At 41.5% G+C, this 20,159-nt stretch overlaps 1 long non-coding RNA gene across 1 annotated transcript in view; it reads left to right on the top strand.

The window, feature by feature from the left end:
* The first annotated feature begins 8,458 nt into the window (after window positions 1-8,458).
* The window catches only part of LOC119626263 (uncharacterized), a 189,095-nt gene continuing 177,394 nt past the window's right edge, over window positions 8,459-20,159 (top strand). Inside the window, exon 1 of the long non-coding RNA XR_005242446.2 lies at window positions 8,459-8,532. This is a non-coding gene — a long non-coding RNA (uncharacterized lncRNA). The remainder of the gene's footprint in view (window positions 8,533-20,159) is intronic.

Genomic DNA, 20,159 nt, shown 5'->3' with positions numbered 1-20,159 from the left:
TTGATTCTCCAGTATATTTGTAAAAACAAAACAAACAAGCAAAAAAAAACTTTAAACCCATTAAAAAGTATTTGTTCACAGAAAAAAAAAGAGCAGTGTCAAAACACTTTAACAGAAGCCAATTTGTAAATACTTATGGTATTTTAATGTCCTACAAAATTATTTTTGAGGGACTGAGGCAACAGTGAACAGGTAATTTTCACTATTCATTCAAAAGCAGGAGATCTCTGGGGCAAGAATGGAGGGGAATCCATGAGAAGCCTATAGCTAAAATAATCCACAGGGAAAAAAACCTTATCTGGAGTCCTAACACCAATAGACATGTTTGTCTATGTGGCATGACCATTTCTCTGAGTTTTTTAGCCAAAAGAAGAGTATGTATTTAAGAAATTGCTCTAGGTGATGATTAAATGATTGTGAGTCCGGTGACTACTTTAAGCAGTAAAAGTGGCCAAGGAAGATATATTTCTTCCTTCATATTCTGCTTCTTTTCAGTGCTCAGGAACTCTGGTCAAAGGAACACCACTAGAGAACACTGAAGGAGGTATGTCAGGTGGTTCTGCTTTTCCATGGCTCCCTATGATGAATGCCTAGAGAGGGTATTGACATGGCAACCTGATGCCAGCACATCTGTCCACAACTGGTGAGTCTCACACCCTTCAGTTACAGTGAGAGATGTCTGATCTGGGCAAAACCAAGTCTTCGGGTTAAATGTCTCTCTCTCTCTCTCTCTCTCTCTCTCTCTCTCTCTCTCTCTCTTTTTTCTGAGACGGAGTCATGCTCTGTTGCCCAGGCTGGAGTGCAGTGGCCCGATCTCGGCGCACTGCAAGCTCCACCTCTTGGGCTCACGCCATTCTCCTTCCTCAGCCTCCTGAGTAGCTGGGACTACAGGCACCCGCCACCATGCCTGGAGAATTTTTTGTGTTTTTAGTGCAGACGGGGTTTCACCGTGTTAGCCAGGATGGTCTTGATCTCCTGACCTCATGATCCACCTGCCTTGGCCTCCCCAAGTGCTGGGATTACAGGCGTGAGCCACCACACCCGGCCTCTCTCTCTTTTTTTTTTTTTTTTTTTTTTTGAGATGGAGTCTCATTCTGTTGTCCAGGCTGGAGTGCAGTGGTGCAATCTTGGCTCACTACAACCTCTGTCTCCTGGGTTCAAGCAATTCTCCTGCCTCAGCCTCCCAAGTAGCTGGGATTTCACGCACCTGCCACCATGCCTGGCTAATTTTTGTATTTTTAGTAGAGAAGGGGTTTCACCATGTTGGCCAGGCTGGTCTCCAACTGCTGACCTCAAGTGATCCACCTGCCTTGGCCTCACAAAGTGCTGAGACTACAGGCATAAGCCACTGCGCCCAACCTGGTTAATTCTCTTAAGAGCAGCATTCAGAGTGCATTCTTATTGTGTCCTGGCTCTGAATCGACATGGTCAGGATGGAGGCAAACCTTGATGCAGAGCCCCCATAATTATTAAACAGGACAGGCTCCTGTGGGTGAACATACAGGAAGCATATCCACAGAAGGGGTAATGAAATCTTATTGAACAGTCACCTAGCAAACTGCTGGCTCATTTTTAATGGTCTATTCTATCCCTTTATGCTGATTTGCTTGGAGGTAATAAGGCATAATAGTGTTGATTTAGAGAGGCTCTTGACTACAAATTCATCAGCTTGCTGGAGGTAATTGTCAGAGGCAACACGGCATTGTTCAATGAATTACACCTGGTCAGCACCTAAGGCTGAATGTTGCAGCTGAGGTTTGAGATCAAACTAGGAGTTTCAGTTTTTCTAGGCTAAAACCTGGTGCCAGCCTCCTCCCTTTTTCTCATTTTATCTTAAATGATTTCCTCCTGGCTCATTCTGTTCTGGCCTCGCCCACCTTCTTTCTGTTACTTAAATAGGCCAAAATCCTTCTTGTCTCAGGTCCTTTGCTCCAGCTGTTTGCATTTCTCCTAGATTTTCCTGTGAGGGACTTGCTCCATCCGTCAATAAGCCTCAACTCTAATGTCACCTTCTCAGAGACATCTTAACGAAATTAGAGTACCATTTCTCCCATCTCTCACTTCAGCTGTTATCAAATGCTCTCTTTTGTTTTCTTCATAGCATTTATCACTCTTTAGAGATTATTATCTTTCTTTTCTCTTTCTCTTTGATGGCTTTTTTTTTTTTTTTTTTTTTTCTGAGACAGAGTGCTCTGTTGCCTGGACTGTAGAGCAGTGGCAAAATCTCGGCTCACTGCAACCTTTGTGTTAGGTCCAAATGCCAGAGTCTGGGTTCAGCCCATGCTGAAGTCTGATGGGAGTGGGTGGATGGGCAGAAAGAATACTTGGGGGGCCGTAGGCAGGTGAAATGTAGTTTCATTCAGCAGCTTTCTCATCAGTAGCTTACACTAGCTCTCTCACACTGTCCACCTTTATCTCAGCTATTTGCTCCGGCTCTGCGGCTCCTGCCACCCCCATGCCTGCAGCTGCATGGCGGGCTCTCCCTTGCCTTTGGGATCAGCAGCTTAACTCTTTCTCTCCCTGGGTACCAGTGCAAACTGTGCTGTGGCTCCCCTCTGTCTGCAAGATGGACATCTTTGGCTGTCTCTCTCTTTCTTTCTCTGGTTGCCAGCACGCCTGCCATGTCAAGCCATGTTGAGCTGAGCTGAGCCCCAGGAGCCAAGCCAAGAGCCCCTGTAGAGCGTCAGCAGGACAGTTATACCTTTTACAGACAATAGTGGCTTAGAGCCAAGTATGAACTTACACAGACAGGTTACATAACAAGTGGAGGTGTGCGCCTGTGCACCAGACTCACTGAGTCATGCAGGCCTGACGTCTGCCTTGGCCTATCCTTGACCAAAGCACATCCATGTACCTTACACTCCACCTCTTGGGTTCAAGCAATTCTCCTGCCTCAGCCTCCCGAGTAGCTGGTATTACAGGTACACACCACCATGCTCTGGCTAATTTTTGTGTTTTTAGTAGAGACAGAGTTTTGCCATGTTGGCCAGGCTTGTCTCAAACTACTGGCCTCACGTGATCCATCCACCTCGGCCTCCCAAAGTGTTGGGATTACAGGCGTGAGATATGGTTTATGGTATAAATGTTTAGGAGAAAACATAGGAGAAAATCTTCAGAACCCTGGACTAGGAGAAGAATTCTTAGACATGACACCAATATTATAATTCTATAAAAGAAAACAAATAAATTGGGCTTCTTCAATACTAAAAACTTTTGCTCAATGAAAGATCCTGTTGAGAAGATGAAAATACAGGCTACAGATTGAAGGAAAACATTTGTCGACCACTTCCAAAGCATACATGTGATAAAGAACTCTCAAAACTCAGTAGTAGTCTGGGCACAGTGGCTCATGCCTGTAATCCCAGAACTTTGGGAGGCCTGATGGCATTTTCTATTTGAATTTTAAGTTCCATTTTAAGGTTAAGAGAACTGGACTTTACCTAACACTGTGTCCCATGGACTCAACACAGGACGTGGCTCTTAGAACAAACTTGATACATATTTGTTCACTGAATGAATAAAAAACATTCCTGGGCACTGTTGCTCACGCCTGTAATCCCAGCACTTTGGGAGGCCGAGGTGGGTGGATCACCTGAGGTCAGGAGTTTGAGACTAGCCTGGCCAACATGATGAAACCCTGTGTCTACTAAAAATACAAAAATTAGATGGGAGTGGTGGCGCATGCCTGTAGTCCCAGCTACTCAGGAGGCTGAGGCAGGAGAATCACTTGAACCCAGGAGGCAGAGGTTGCAGTGAGCTTAGATCGTGCCACTGCGCTTCAGCCTTGCCAACAGAGTGAGACTCCATCCCCAAAACAACAGCAACAATAACAACAACAACATTCCCATCTATAGTAACCTTTTAAAGCTCTGGGCCAGCACCCCATCTTTGCTTTCGTCAGTTGCCACACTGAATCGTGTATGTTCAAGTCCCCTATTTTCCTGACCAACCTAAACTTAATCAAATATGTTAACAGCCTCAGATTTCCCTTCAGATGGTGGTCACAAGCCCAGCCCTGGGTTCTGCAGGTCCCTATGCAAATCAGGAGAGAGAGCCTTGCAGCCAGCCCTGAAATCTGGGATCTGGAATCCTTTGCTCCCAAATGACCTTGAGACTCTGCAGAGATCTCAGGTCACCATTTTGCTCTCCCCTATTAGTCCTAGTTTTTAGGACTATGCCACTGCTTGTTTTCTAACACCCTCCTTCTCTCCAGCCTGGGAACTGAAGGCCTGCCCTTGGCAAGGATCCTGTTCCACATGGACAAAAATGCCTAAATGACAACCATCTGCCATCTACTGGCTCTCTTTCCTTCCCAGCTTTCTCTGCCTACCCCCCCCCACCCCCAACCAAGTTAATTACTGCTTGACAATCCAGAAAGTCCTGGAAGGCCGGGGAAGGCAATGCCATTACACCTCCCTGATCAGGATCGCTTGCCTTTGGAAGAAAGAAAAAACATAGTGGATAGTTAGTACCTTCAGCAAGGCTTGAAATTCTTGCTTTGCTATTAGAGTAAGCATTTTTTGCATTTTACGTGTTTTATTTCAAATGCAGCATTGGTATGATCAGATAAGTTGACACTGGCATTTCTGATTTTCATTTTCCTCTCTTTTTTTTGTTTTGTTTTTTATTGATGTTTGTACTTTAAGAATCTAAATGTAGGGATTCTGGTACCCTTCTTAAAATCCAACTTTTCTTGATACCATGTCTTGTTTCAAGTATGTAAACAAGCTGTTGTGTTCTCTGGTGCCAACTGGTAAGAAGGAAGAGAGGGAAGTTTAGCTTTGTATTCTCCTGGCTCCTCCCCAGTGGGTTGCTAGGCAGGCCACAGCTCTTGCTGTGAGGACTTCCGCAGCTACAGCTCCCTGGTATCTCCTCTCCCTCTCGCCCAGTCAGGCCTAGGAGTGGTAATAGTGCCCCACTGTTGCGACCCCTAGGGTGCTTCACCTTTCTTGGTTTCTCTTTTCTCTTCCTGCACCTTTGTAAATGGTCCCTTTATTAAGCTTTATCCAGTTATCTGTTGGAGGGTGTCATTTGTTTCTAATGAGACCTTAAGTATATGGGATATGAATTAGGGTAAAAGCATTAGTTCATGAGATATGGTATATGGTATAAATGTTTACAAGAAAACATAGGAGAAAATCTTCAGAACCCCGGACTAGGTGAAGAATTCTTAGACATGACACCAATATTATAATTCTATAAAAGAAAACAAATAAATTGGGCTTCTTCAATACTAAAAACTTTTGCTCAATGAAAGATCCTGTTAAGAAGATGAAAATACAGGCTACAGATTGAAGGAAAACATTTGTTTGGAAGGAAACACTTCCAAACCGTACATGTGATAAAGAACTCTCAAAACTCAGTAGTAGTCCGGGCATGGTGGCTCATGCCTGTAATCCCAACACTTTGGGAGGCTGAGGTGGGTGGATCATGGGGTCAGGAGATCGAGACCATCCTGGCTAACACGGTGAAACTCCATCTCTACTAAAAATACAAAAAATTAGCCGGGCGCAGTGGTGGGCACCTGTAGTCCCAGCTACTCGGGAGGCTGAGGCAGGAGAATGGCATGAACCCGGGAGGTGGAGCTTGCAGTGAGCCAAGATAGCACCACTGCACTCCAGCCTGGGTGACAGAGCGAGACTGCATCTGAAAAAAAAAAAAAATTTTTTTTTCAAAAGAAGTGATAAAGTGGTAACACCAAATGCTGGCAAGAATGCAGAGAAATTGGATCCCTTATACATTACTGGTGGGAATGCAAAATGGTACAACCACTTGAAAATAGTTTGGCCATTTCTTAAAAATCTAATCACATTTTACCATACAACTCAGCAATGATACTCCCAAGCATTAAACCCAAAGAAAAGAAAACTTATAGACACCAAAATGTATACACAAATGTTTATAGCAGCTTTATTTGTAATAGCCAAAGATTAGAAACAACCCAGATGCCCTTCCATGGGTGAATGAATGAAAAACTTATAGACACCAAAATGTATACACAAATGTTTATAGCAGCTTTATTTGTAATAGCCAAAGATTAGAAACAACCCAGATGCCCTTCCATGGGTGAATGAATGATCAAACTGTGTGGCATCCATACCATGAAATACTACTCAGCAACAGAAAGGAATCAACTATTATTACACATGTAACAAGGTGGATGGATCTCAAGGCAATTATGCTGAGTGAAAAAAAGGTTATAAACAGAAGGTAACACACTGTATTATTCTATTTCTATTACATTCTCCAAATGACAAATTTATAGAGATAGAGAACAGAGTAGTGGTTGCCAGAGGATAGAGATGGTCTCTGGGAGGGAGATGGATGGGTATAACTATAAAATGGAACCATTAGGGATCTTCATAGTAATGAAACAGATCTGTACCCTTATCACATCTACATGTAATAAAAGTGTCTGACTCATAGACATATGCACATACACACAAGTGCCTGTCAACATTGGTGAAATCTGAGTAAGACTGTACTTGTACCAACGTCATTTTCTTGGTCTTGATATTGTATTAGTTATGTAAGATGTTATTTTTGAAGGTGAAAACGGGTGAAATATACATGGGACTTCTTTGTATTATTTTGGCAACTTCTTGTGATTCTGTAATTATTTGAAAATAAAATTGGCCCCACATTGGGACCATTAACTTGGGAAATATGTTGTTTTATTCTTTAGCGTGGGAGAAGGGGGAAGATGAGGGTACTGCCACAAGAACTTTCGCTGTTAGCTATATGTCATTGCTAAGCTCTGTCATTAATTGTTAAATTGACAAACGGCCTAAAATCAAGATCCCATTATTCCAACAGGAATATTTTATTTTCAATTGTTGTTTAATGTAAAAATATAAACTTTCCTTAAAAATGGGTTTTCCATATCCTGTTTTCTTGTGGAAGTATTTCCAGGAAAGAATATCAAATCCATAGAAAGTTTTCTCATTGTACAAATATAAAAATACAAAATGCTAGTAATTTGCTCCTTAAGAATGCTCAAACTTGTGCAGAGACTTTACACGTCTTCAGGGAGCCCTGGGTACACTTACAGAGACTTTCCTTTTTTTTTTTTTTTTTTTTTTTTGAGACGGAGTCTTGCTCTGTAGCCCGGCTGGAGTGCAGTGGCCGGATCTCAGCTCACTGCAAGCTCCGCCTCCCGGGTTCACGCCATTCTCCTGCCTCAGCCTCCTGAGTAGCTGGGACTACAGGCGCCCGCCACCTCGCCCGGCTAGTTTTTTGTATTTTTTAGTAGAGACGGGGTTTCACCGTGTTAGCCAGGATGGTCTCGATCTCCTGACCTCGTGATCCGCCCGTCTCGGCCTCCCAAAGTGCTGGGATTACAGGCTTGAGCCACCGCGCCCGGCTGAGACTTTCTAAAGAGATATCATCATTCAGTGATGACCAAAAACTGCAGTAACTCCAAACACACTCTGCACGAAGAGAACACAAGAAGAAACACTGATGGAGGCAGTGTGGCATTTCAGGAGGCTGTGGCAGCTGTGAACTTTGCCTAACCAGGGTGATGAGCTTTTCTCTTTGGTTACAGACACAGAGAACTTGGCTTTCAAGTCAGAGCACTCACTGACTAGGGTTTGGACAACAAGGGAGAAAGTGGACAACATCAAACATCTCATTAATTCAAATAAACATGGAGACAGCCTGATTTTATTCAATCTCAAAATTATATACTTCCTGAAAGGCTGACATAATATTTCCAAATAGATCTACATCAAAAAATAGATTTAAAATATGTGATAGTGTTCCAGACATTTGTATATGTTGCTGTCATTATGTTAACAGTTCCTTGACAATTTTTATAAAGACCTCAAAAATTTTTCTAAAAATTGTTCCCAAAGCTTGAAGTGCATGCTTTGCCTGTACCACCACCTTCAGGAAGACTTCTGTAGTGCCTGGCACTAATGTACTTTCAAAATGACACTCAATATTTCCCTTGCAATGTCTTCTTTTTCTTCTAGAGACACGTAAATTCCTCTTTTTTATATACCCACGTTTTGACCCACTCAAGTTATAAACATTTTTTTAAAAATAAATAAATGAAATTCGAGACTCAATAAAGACTTGCTATATTCTAGTTTTATAGATTAAAGACATTTTATGGCATAATAGTGTTGTGGGACTTTTTCCTTAGTTCAGCTAAAGACAGGGTTCTTTATCACACGGCCACGAAAAATTAGGCTCACAGACGATTTGAAGCATGAGGAGGGCAGGGTTTATTGGGTGAAATGGAAGAAAAGGTGAAACAGAGACTCTTAGCAAAGCGAGAGAGTGTTTCCTGCCAGTGAGCTTCCCGCCTCACAGATTGAATCCCAGGTTCCACCCAGGAAGAGGAGAGGCCAAGCTCCTCCCGCTGCAAACGCGCGCGAACTTCTGTGGCTCCATCCCATTGCCCACTTCTCCCAGTGCACTGGCCGGTTGGAGTTTTGCCAGGGAGCCCTTTCCATCTGCGTGTCTCAATACAAAGAATATGTGGATGTGGATTCAGGGACACCGTTATCACCTATGTGACTTTAGGTAAGTTACAAACACAGCGAGCCTCAGTTTTTGTACTAGTAAAACCTATTATGGCACAGGTTTGCTGGACGGATGAATGAGGTCGTGACCGTTGAAGTGATTTGTAATGTACTTACATTAGGACTGGAGTTAGTGGGCTAACTCAGAGGCCACAGTTAGTGGTACTGACAGAGATTGCATTTAGGTCTTCCCAAAGGTGGTTCCGTTCTTTATCCTTTGATGTTTTCCATATTTAATGTTGTTACTCATCTTTTAGCATGTTCTAAAGTGGGTCTGAGGACAGTGAGTAACATGACACAAAGAGTACCAGGGCGAGATTATGTCTGTCACAGATGAAAATACTCTATTTATGTGTCATAGTAATCTATTCATTGGTTTATGGACCCAAAATTCTCCAGGGGGACTCACAAATCCCCATAATGTTTCTATGTGCCAGATTTTTCATTTCGAACTCTGATTTAGTTGACAGATGTGTAAAAATCACATGTAGCCAAATGACTCTTCAGTCAGCACTAAGCTGATAATGCTGAAGACTGGTTATTCCTGCTAAGATTCACTGGACCCTCTGCCCAGATTATGTTTTTCAAATCTCATATTAGAGCTTAATGTTATTTTATTTTAATGCCAATGCTCTGCTCCCCAATGCCATATCTTTAAAATATTGTGCCCCATTCTAATACAAACACTGACTTACATGGAGAGCTCTCTTTTGAGGAAGTCGAAGTAGATCAGTAACTAAATTCAGTTCCTTAAAGGTGTTATAGTAAAACTCAGAGAGTCACACACAAGTCAGATTGGGAGAAAGTTTCTTTCTTTTTTTTTTTTTTTTTGAGACGGAATCTCACTCTGTTGCCCAGGCTGGAGTGCAGTGGTGTGAACTCAGCTCACTGCAAACTCCGCCTCCTGGGTTCACGCCATTCTCCTGCCTCAGCCTCCCGAGTAGCTAGGGCTACAGACGCCCGCCACCACGCCGGGCTAATTTTTTGTTTTTTTTTAGTAGAGACGGGGTTTCACTTTGTTGGCCAGGATGGTCTTGATCTCCTGACCTTCAGATCCGCCTGCCTCAGTCTCCCAAAGTGCTGGGATTACAGGCATGAGCCACTGCGCCTGGCCTGAAAGTTTCTTAGAATAATAAATTTTAAAATCTTAAAAGATAAGAATTAGTTGGATGTTAAATATTGAGTCTCAACTGTATCATGTCTCTAATAAAGAAGCTGGTATATGGAGGTAAGTTGACTTGCCCCAAATCTGCTGAGAGTAACTGGTAGAGCTAGAATTTGCATCCACGCGTCTTCTGGTTACTCCAGTTTGAGTGTTCTTTTGGCACTTTTACTATCCTTTATGTAAAACTATTAATTGTGTATTGGTAGGACAGTTTCAGTAAGCACAGAAATGATATTAATGGCAGTGCTATATCAAGAAGTGGACAAATTCCTGTGTTTTGTTTTAGATTTTGTGATGATGATAGTAGTCCTTAACTAGGATAGCTATGTGATAGAACAAAACTTTACAAATTTTGCTGCATCTTTTTTTTTTTTTTTTTGCTCTTTGTGTTATTTCAGAGTATTTTCCCCACCCTCTTTTTCTCTTCAACTGGGGAAAACAAACCCAAAATATGATTCTACACGAAAAATTTCATTAGTTTGATTTTTTTCTTAGAAATTCTGTCATACTTCTTAATATATGACAGCTTTTAAAAATGACTTTATTTCTTTAAAAAGAAAAAAATGGGTTTCAATTTGCAGTGCAGGCAAAGTATATCAAAATATGTGCTAGGATATGTATCAGGAAAGTCTAGCCTGAAATAGAGTAGACCTGTGATATTTATAAATATTTACAAATGAATCTTTTAGTCACTCCCTGAATTTCTAAATAGTGCTTTGGCTGCAAAAAAATAAAAATAAAGATCTAGTACTTCCAGACGTCATGTAGAGAATGTAAATGGTGTAATTCTAGAGGAAGACAACAGAGAAGAGTGGGGACTATGGTTCACTGGAAAGTGCATGACCTATCTTCAGGGACCATTCATAATCAGCTTTAGTCCTGTGATGTCATAGGGGAATGCAATTTCAGTATTAAGTGTTCCTGATTTTGTTTTTTGAGAAGTTTGAAGTATTGCTTTTTTTTTTCTTTAATGGTGACAACTAATTTCAATTTTTAAAAAACATCCAGGCCAAATTAAATACATCTGTCATTGTATCTGGCCTGTGGGTCTTTAGCTTTTGACCTCTGATCTAAAGCATTTAATTCCTTCCTATAAAATTTAGTTGTGACAAGTAGAGTGCAGCAAAGCTGAATTAAAAGCAGATGCTGGACGGTCAGCCACGCTCAGCCCTTAACACTGCTCTTTGTAACTACATGATTCAAATTCAGGATTTAGAAAAATAATACGTTCCTTTAAGCCATGGTCTCAAGATCTCTGAGGGAAGCTGCATGATATCCTTACAGCCAATATTTCCTATATTTGAAAGCTCATTGATTTGGAAAGTTCTCTGTGGTCCTTTTTGTTCTTGTTCTAAAAAACCCAAAAAACCAAAACAAACCAACCCAGGGGATTAATCTCATGATAGGTAGAAGGCCTTAAATGCTAGGGTCTTACACTGAGAGCAGCTCCTGCCAACTTCCTCAATACACGTGGCTGGTTTGAGCAAGATAAAACCATGATATTGAAAGAGTTTTGATATTTTCTTTCATTAACACTTTTTAAATCCAAATACTCTATTTACAATTTTATGTTTTGCAAAGATGAAACCAATGTCTCAAGAATGAATGATTAAAAAACGCAAAAGGTAATTACTATAATACAATTTAGCATTAAGAGAAAGAAACCACTCTTCTATTCTGCATTGTGTGCGTATATATATATATTTCAGTCTAGGGTTGTTACTCTTATTAGTAACAGTTTGATGCACAAACTCATTAAGAATACTAAAAACTGCTCTTATGTTAAATTCAACCGTCTTTATTGGATTTATCACTTTAAAATAGCTGTTCTCAAATTTTATCATCTATGTAGTACTAGTCTCCAATGATGGCTACCAACAATTCTTCCTAACCCTGTACATTCATGGTGCCCCTTCCATCAAAAGGTAGAGTCTTGCTTCCCTTTCCTTGAATCTGGTCAGGTCACATGACTTGCTTTGATCAACAGAAAGCAGCAGAAGAGTCCCTGAGTCAGTTCTGGAACTAGCCCTGAAGAGACCTGGCAATTTTCATGAATATGATCTTGGAAATTGGCTTCCATGTGAAGAAGCACAGAGTAGGCTAATGAATGGGGAGGGACCAGAGGAGAGAGAGAGATTCCCCATGGAAGAGGACTTTGGTGCCCCATTGATGGTCAGCACCAAGTGCCAGACCATGAGTGAGACTCTCTTGGATAATTCAGTCCAGTAGAGCTCCCAGCTGAATGCAGCCATTTAAGTGAAGTCAGCTGATATCACAGTGGAGCACAAGTCCAGTCAATCCACAGAATTGCAAGAAAAAAAAAACCAGTCATTATTTTGAGCCATTACATTTTGGAATGGTTGTTTATGCAGTGGTAAATAACTGACATGACCTGCTTGTTACCAATGCTGAAATCCTGGCATCTCTTGCAGAGATTCTGACTCAATAGGTTTGGATGAGGCTTGGAAATCTGCTAGTTTAACAAGGTCCTGGAGTAATTCAATGCCAGGTAGTATTTTCAGAACCACACTCAGGACCATTACTCTGAAGTACTCCCAGGGATTATTCAAGAAATTTATTGTCAAGTATGAAGAAAATATTAGAATTTCTGTTTCTATATTTCTTTGGTCTAAAAAAATGTAAATAAATTATGCTTGACTGTGATTGACATCCTGTATATTAGGTGCTCATGTGATTTTTTGGGCATGTTATCCTTCAAATAGAAGGGACCGTCTAATGTAAAGAGGAGTGGACATTCTCTCCTTTCATTCCTTTCGGAACCACCTAGCTTACATGTGTCTATCCTAAGTGAATCTATGGATTATACTATAGAATATATTATATTATAGAATCTTCCCAGTGTTTAGTAATAAGATGGGGGGTTGACCATGAAAATCTCCTATGCCTTACTTACAGTTCAGTGGTTACTTTGAGACAAAACATTTGGAATTGTCAAATTTAAAGAGACATAGTTCACATTGCTTTCACAAAATACAAGTTTCCAAGTAGGCTGACCTTTCTGTGATAAGTAACTGTGAGTAGAATGCTACCTAGTAGAAAATTAACATAGGCATGTACACACACATACTTGCTCACTTGCTTTGTACCCACAAAATAGCAGCAGTTTTCACAGTAAGTGAGAATGTTTCTTTTTTTTTCTTTTTTTGTTGAGGAGCGTTTAAAAATAAATGATGGAAATGTTTCCATTGTTATATGATTTTGCAGAAAATGATGTGTTACATAAGAAATGGCTTATTTTGGTACACTTCAAAAATTTGGAAACAGAACTTAAAAATCTTTTTTCATATCTTCCAAGTTAAGAATTTTTATGTGTTTGAACACATTTATGATTAGTTTGCAACAATGATTGGACATTAGAGAAAATGGAAATTTATTGGCTGAATTTTACCAAAAATCATATTTGGTTGAGGGATTAAAATATGAGCATCATGGTCGGGCAGGTGGCCCCTAATCTCAACACTTTGGGAGGCTGAAGTGGGAGGATCCCATGAGCCCACGAGTTTGAGGCCAGCCTGGGCGATATAGGGAGACCCTGTCTCTACGAAAAGTTTTAAAAATTAGCCCCGCATCAGGGCACACACCTGTGGTCTGAGCTACTTGGGAGGCTGAGGTGGCAGGACGGCTTGAGCCTGGAGGTTGAGGCTGTAGTGAGCAGTGATTGCGCCACTGCACTCCAGTCTGGGCAAGACCCTGTCTCAAAAAAAAAAAAAAGTGCATTGTGAAAAAGAACAGCCAAATATGCAGTTCTTCTGTTTGGGATTTATATATATTTATGAGAAGTCTTTTTCACCTATCTTTAAAAAATCATAGCAAAAGAAACTGAACTTAGAAGCAGACCTTCAAATCCTGTCACATGGTGTTAAACCAAAATTTGTAAAACTATTCAAACATATTATTGTATTAATTTAATTAATATTGTATTTTTAATGAGAATTTTTTTTATTTTTTATTTTTTGAGACTGTCTTCCTCTGTCACCCAGACTGGAGTGCAGTGGTGTGATTTCGGCTCACTGCAACCTCCGCCTCCTTGGTTCAAGTGATTCTCCTGCCTCAGCCTCCCAAGCAGTGGGGATTACAGGTGCATGTCACCATGCCTGGCTAATTTTTGTGTTTTTAGTAGAGATGAGGTTTCATCATGTTGGCCAGGCTGGTCTCGAACTTCTAACCTCAGGCAATCTGCCCACCTCAGCCTCCCAAAGTGCTGGGATTATAGGTGTGCGGCAGCGTGCCTGGCTGAGAGTTGTGTTTTTAAAAATACTATCACCTAATAAAATTCTGTATGCTTTATTATTTGGTAAATTTTCTTTTTTATTTTAGATATACCTAATATGACAGCACATGTATATAATTTTATTATTTATTTATTTATTTTTGAGACAGAGTTTTACTCTTGTTGCCCAGGCTGGAGTGCAATGGCACTATCTTGGCTCACTGCAACCTCCGCCTCCCGGGTTCAAGCTATTCTCCTGTCTCAGCCTCCCGAATAGCTAGGATTACAGGCATGCGGCACCATGCCTGGCTAATTTTTGTATTCTTAGTAGAGATGGGATTTCTCCATGTCAGTCAGGCTGGTCTCGAACCCCTGACCTCAGGTGATCCACCTGCCTTGGCCTCCCAAGTTGCTGGGATTACAGGTGTGAGCCACCATGCCCAGCCTATGATTTTAAAATGCCCAGCCTATGATTTTAAAATGAATAAATTTACAACTACTTGCAGTTCATACTTGGATATTTTTTACTGATGGAGTGTATTATCTAAAAACTTGGGAGACCAAAATTCTAGAATATCAAGAATTTTTGTTTTTTTTTTTTTGAGACAGGGTCTCACTCTGTTGCCCAGTCCTGAGTGGAGTGGTGCAGTCACAGCTCACTGCAGCCTCAACGTCCCAAGCTCAAGTGGTGTTCTTGCCTCAGCCACCTGAGTAGCTGGAACTACTACAGGCACGCACCACGACACCAGGCTGATTTTTAATTGTTTGGTAGAGACAGTTTCACCGTGTTGCCCAGGCTGGTTTTGAACTCTGAAGGTCAGGCCTTACTCCCGCCTTGGTCTCCCAAAGTGCTGAAATTACAGGCGTGAACCACTGTGCCTGGCTCAAGGACCTTTTAGAGTATCTTCCATGTTTGTCACTGTGTGGGAAATAATGTATTTCTGATTGCCCATGGGTGACCAGGCTTTAGAGCGGGAACGTAGTGTTTCAGGCCTTTCTAGGATGAGAGAATGGGGTGCTGGCTTAGATCCATCTTTTGGCAGATCACTTGCAGTTGATGTTGTTAGAGTCTACTCTAAAATAACATAATTATACATATATGGTGCCTTATGAGAATTCTATTTAGCATATACTACAAAGGATAGCACATTTCTGAATAGATTATCTTTTTCTTATGTACTCTAGAATTGACATTTAGCTCTCTATCTTGAAAATAAACCATCCTGACAAAATTACTTTTTAAAAAATTCTACTTTTTAATTTTTTTTTTTTTTTTTTTTGGCCTGATGCTGTGAGAAACATTAGCAAGGAGAAACTAAACTTCATCTAGCAGAGGTTCCTGGTCACTTTAGCCCTCAGGAGGGGAACCCACTATTTTTCTCATTCTTGCTCTCTGGGAAAGCAGACGGAACATTTTAGTGCAGGCACTTCTCAGCTGTATGGTGTGTAGTGAGTGCATCATTAAACAGGGGCACGTGCTTGTAGGCAAAAGTACATTTCAGTAAGTGGATTGAAACCTCGCTGAATTGTGCTGAAGCAATTTAAGCCTCTTATTCCATTTTACTATTGGAGAATTTGCGATAAGCAACTTGTATAAAGAAGAATACTATAGAAAAACATGCTCTGTGGTAAGCACTTGAGGTGGCAATGTAGTCTCAAAACACAAACCTTCTTTCTTTTAATTTATCAGGTTCCCTTGATATTATAGATGTTATAAGATTAGACACCACAAATGCTAAACCAACATAGATGAAATATGTGTTATCTTCATAGTAGAAGGTGTAATATAAATAAAAGGAAACGCCTTTAGGAAATACTTTCCATTCACACTTTAGTCCTTTGGTGATTTTCTATAATATATTTAAATGAGTGCTGTAGTTCACCCAATATATATCTGACAATGTAGTTGCTCACATTTTTATCATTTTATCAACTGGATGTGTTAAATTATTATTCATTACTTACAAACACCCTCCCTCCACCTCTGGCCTTTTAAGACTCTCTAAGAATGGCATTTAACCCTAGGAACATTTTTGTTACATTTGTTTGTGGAGGGGCCTAGTGGGTGAAGGCAAAAATTTGGGACATTTCTTCAAAGAAGAAAGGGACAGAGACACTAAGCGGGGGATCAGAGTTTGAGGAGAAAAAAGGAAAAAGATTCATGTGACAGGATAAGGGAAGAGAACCTGAGGGATTTCAGAAAAGGAGAAAGGAGATGAAGGATAGAGGAGAAAGGGTTTTTTAAAAGATTCCCTCCCTCAGGTCCTCGCTTCCAAGACTACAAAGCAAAGAAGGAACAATGGTGGTGCGCAAAAGGGCCATGACCATGTGTAGCCTATTTGCTGCACAAGTTGAGCCCAATGCATGACCAGCGACAAGGCTATTAACAAGTTCGTCATTCGAAACGTAGTAGGGGTTACAGCTGTCAGGGACATTTCTAAAGTCAGCATCTGCCGGGCGCTGTGGCTCACGCCTGTGATCCCAGCACTTTGGGAGGCCGAGGCGGGCAGATCACGAGGACAGGAGATGGAGACCATCCTTGCTAACACGGTGAAACCCCGTCTCTACTAAAAATACAAAAAAATTGGCCGGGCGTGGTGGTGGGCGCCTGTAGTCCCAGCTACTCGGGAGGCTGAGGTAGGAGAATGGCCTGAACCCAGGAGGCGGAGCTTGCAGTGAGCAGAGATCGCGCCACTGCACTCCAGCCTGGGCGACAGAGGGAGACTCTGTCTCAAAAATAAATAAATAAAAATAAATAAATAAAATAAAGTGAGCATCTTCGACAGCAAAGTGCTTCCCAAGCTGTGTGGGAAGTTACCTTGCCCTGTGAGTTGTGCCATTCACAGCAAGGTAGTCAGGAATCGATCTTGTGAAGCCTGCAAGGACCGAACACTTTCACCCCAGTTTAGACCTGCGAGTGCTGCCCCATGACCCCCGCCAAAGCCCTTGTAAGGAGCTGAGTCCTTAAGGACTGAAGAAAAATTATCCTCTGGAGAAAAAGAGAATGAGAATTGTACCTAAAAGAAAAAAAATTGGTTACGTTGTCCATTATGTAACTCCTCTTTTAGCCTTCCAACAAAGCCTCATGTAGAATTCAGTTGTTCAGTGCTTTTGGAGTATTTATATTTGTTTCTCATTCTGAATGTATGTGTGAGGCTAGCTTTAAAGTGTCAAGGGGTTTGAAAGAGCAGAAATCTTTTAGAGTTTTGGTTAACATAAGCAGTGGAGTACTAAGAAGCAGAATGTGGTTGGGTTGGGTGAGTTGCTTTGGTAGAAAGGAATATCTTATCATGGATAACATTTAGAGCTTTTCGTGCATGGTGGTGATAAAGAACAGACTGATTTTTACGCACTTCTAGTGTTTTAAAATTTGCAACTCATATGTCTCCTTGTTGCAGGTGCCCAGGCTGAATGCTTCCACTATCCACCTTGATCTGTCATTGGAAATCAGCAAACAGCTTTAATTTAAAATAAGCCAGGCACGGTGGCTCATGCCTATAATCCCAGCACTTTGGGAGGCTGAGGTAGGAGAATCACGTGAATCTGCGAGTTCGATAGCAGCCTAGGCAACATAGTGAGACCCAGTCTCTACAAAAAAAAATAAAAAATACATCTGGGTGCAGTGGTGTGCACCTGTAGTCCCAGCTATGCAGGAGGCTGAGGCAGGAAGATGCTTGAGCCCAGGATATCGAGGCTGCAGTGAGCCATGATCATGCCATTGCACTCCAGCCTGGGTGGCAGAGTGAGACTCTGTCTCAAAAAATAATCTCAAAATAAAAATAAATAAATAAATAAAAATAAAATAAGGCATATATGTGGCAACTTCCATCAGAAGCTTGTCACTCTCTTTTTCCAGCTGTTCTCTACCAACTTAGAAGACATTGCAGGTATGTAAGTGAAAGACGAACTTGAAAGTTCCTGGTGACTTTGGTCTTAATTTGTAGCCATCCTTTCTGTACTCAAATCTGAGGTATCCTCTGAAACTGGGAATATAGAGAATGACATTTCTGTCTTCCTTTTTTTTTTGCAAGTGGAGTATCACTCTGTCACCCAGGCTGGAGTGCAATGGTGCAATCTCAGCTCACTACAACCTCCACCTCCCTGGTTCAAGTAATTCTCCTGCCTCAGCCTCCCGAGTAGTTGGGACTACAGGCACGCGCCACCATGCCTGGCTAATTTTTTGTGTTTTTATTAGAGACAGGGTTTCACCATGTGCCAGGCTGGTCTGACCTCAGGGGATCCTCCCGCCTCAGCCTCCCAAAGTGCTGGGATTACAGGTGTGAGCCACCGCGTCCTACCTTCTGTCCTCCTTTAGGTAGCTGAAATTCCTCTGTACTATTTCTGATCCTGTGTAAATAGGTTGGAATAGGATTCTGCTTTTTCATTTTCATCCTTTCTTTCTTATCGTCCTCCTCTTTTTTCTTTCTTTCATTTTATGTCTACCTGTCCTTTTTGCTGGCTCTTATTTCCATATCCGTAACAGTGAATTGTTAGAGAATAGGGTGGATACAATGGGACATACAGCACCTGGTGGTAAATATCCTGCTGCCTTTCTTCTTCATAGCTAGTCAAACTCAAGTTTAATAAGTTTCTATCAGTTATGTTTTCTCAGGGCAATCAAAAGGGAGAGTTAGAGAAAAGGGAGAACACATAAATGCATAAGCAAAGACACTACTATGAAAATAACGAGGCTGAGCGTGGTGACTCACACCTGTAATACCAGCATTTTGGGAGGCCGAGGCGGGTGGATCACAAGGTCAAGAGATTGAGAACATCCTGGTAAACATGGTGAAACCCTGTCTCTACTAAAAATACAAAAATTAGCCAGGCATGGTGACGTGTGCCTGTAGTCCCAGCTACAAGGGAGGCTGAGGCAGGAAAATTACTTGAACCCAGGAGGTGGAGGTTGCTGTGAGCCGAGATTGCACCTATTGTCCTCCAGCCTGGGCAACAAGAGCAAAACTCTGTCTCAAACAACAACAACAACAACAACAACAAATAAAATGAAGGCCTTAAAAGTTGTCAGTCATTTGTTTCTAGTTGGCTGTCTTCTCTTTGATTGTGCTTATGCTTGTGGAATACTTACAATGGGATTAGAAGCCTTAGTTATTTGCTTGTTTTGATGGAACTTAGACTTCCGCCCTGCAGTAGGTAACTGTTGAATTGCTAAAGTTGGAGTTCTGCTAATACTTGTGTTGCTACATCTACAATATTTTAAGGAGGGGGAAAGAGCTAGTGACAGCCCAAACACAAATTCCTTACACGGACTCTTAGGTCACTTGTGCCTTGCTTCCTTCTCCATACCTTTTTGGTCACTGCTGGAGAGTCCTTGGTCGTTGGTTGTACACCTTTGCTCTTCTGATAAAATTTCAGAGTTAGTATATGGGCAGTTTCAGGGGGTTATGGGTGGTGGCCTGAAGCTTGTGCCCAGGCTGCCAAGACATGGCACACCCTCTTTCCTTCTTCCTCCAAGAAGCACACCCTCCTTCGGCTGTGCTGTTTTTGACCACATGTAAGCTACTGAACCACAGCTAGAACAGAGATCATCAAACTCTTTCTGTAAAGGACCAGATAGTAAATATATCAGGTTTTGTAGGCAAGATACTCCTTTTGCAACTATCCATCTTTGCTGTTGAAGTGCAAAAGCAGCCATAGATGTAAACCAATGGGTGTGGCTATGTTCAAATGACATTTATTTATGAACACTGAAATCTGAATTTCATATATGTTTTATATATCACAAAATATTATTCTTCTTTTGATTTTTTCCTCAGCTGTTTACAAATACAGAAACTGTTTATAGCTTGTAGGCTGTACAAAAACAAGGGGGTAGACTGGATTTAGTTTGAGAGCTGTGGTTTGCCGATCAGGAATGAGAACATTGTCCTTTGTTATGTTACTGTGCACCGCAAGTTTAGTGGCTTAACACGACAGCCGTTTACTTATTTAGCTTGCTATTTGTTTGTTGGCAATTTGGGTGGGCTCAACTGGGTGGCTTTTGACTAGGTTCAGTCATGTAACTGTGGTCAACTGTTGGTTGACTGTTTCTGTTGGCTAGGGCAACAAAGGTGACTGGGCCATGTGTCTCTCATCATTCAGCAGGCTAACCTGTGGTCGTTCACATGCTGGTTCTAGGATTAGCCAAAACAGGCAAACTCCCATGTATGAGCACTTTTTGAGGTTCTGCTAGTGTCATTTTGCAATTGTCTCATTGTTTGAAGCAAGTCACCTG

Source organism: Chlorocebus sabaeus, chromosome 21, assembly GCF_047675955.1.
Source record: "Chlorocebus sabaeus isolate Y175 chromosome 21, mChlSab1.0.hap1, whole genome shotgun sequence".
Taxonomy (NCBI): domain Eukaryota; kingdom Metazoa; phylum Chordata; class Mammalia; order Primates; family Cercopithecidae; genus Chlorocebus; species Chlorocebus sabaeus.
The sequence above is the reverse complement of the archived record's forward strand: the minus strand, read 5'-3'. Positions and strand labels throughout refer to the sequence as shown.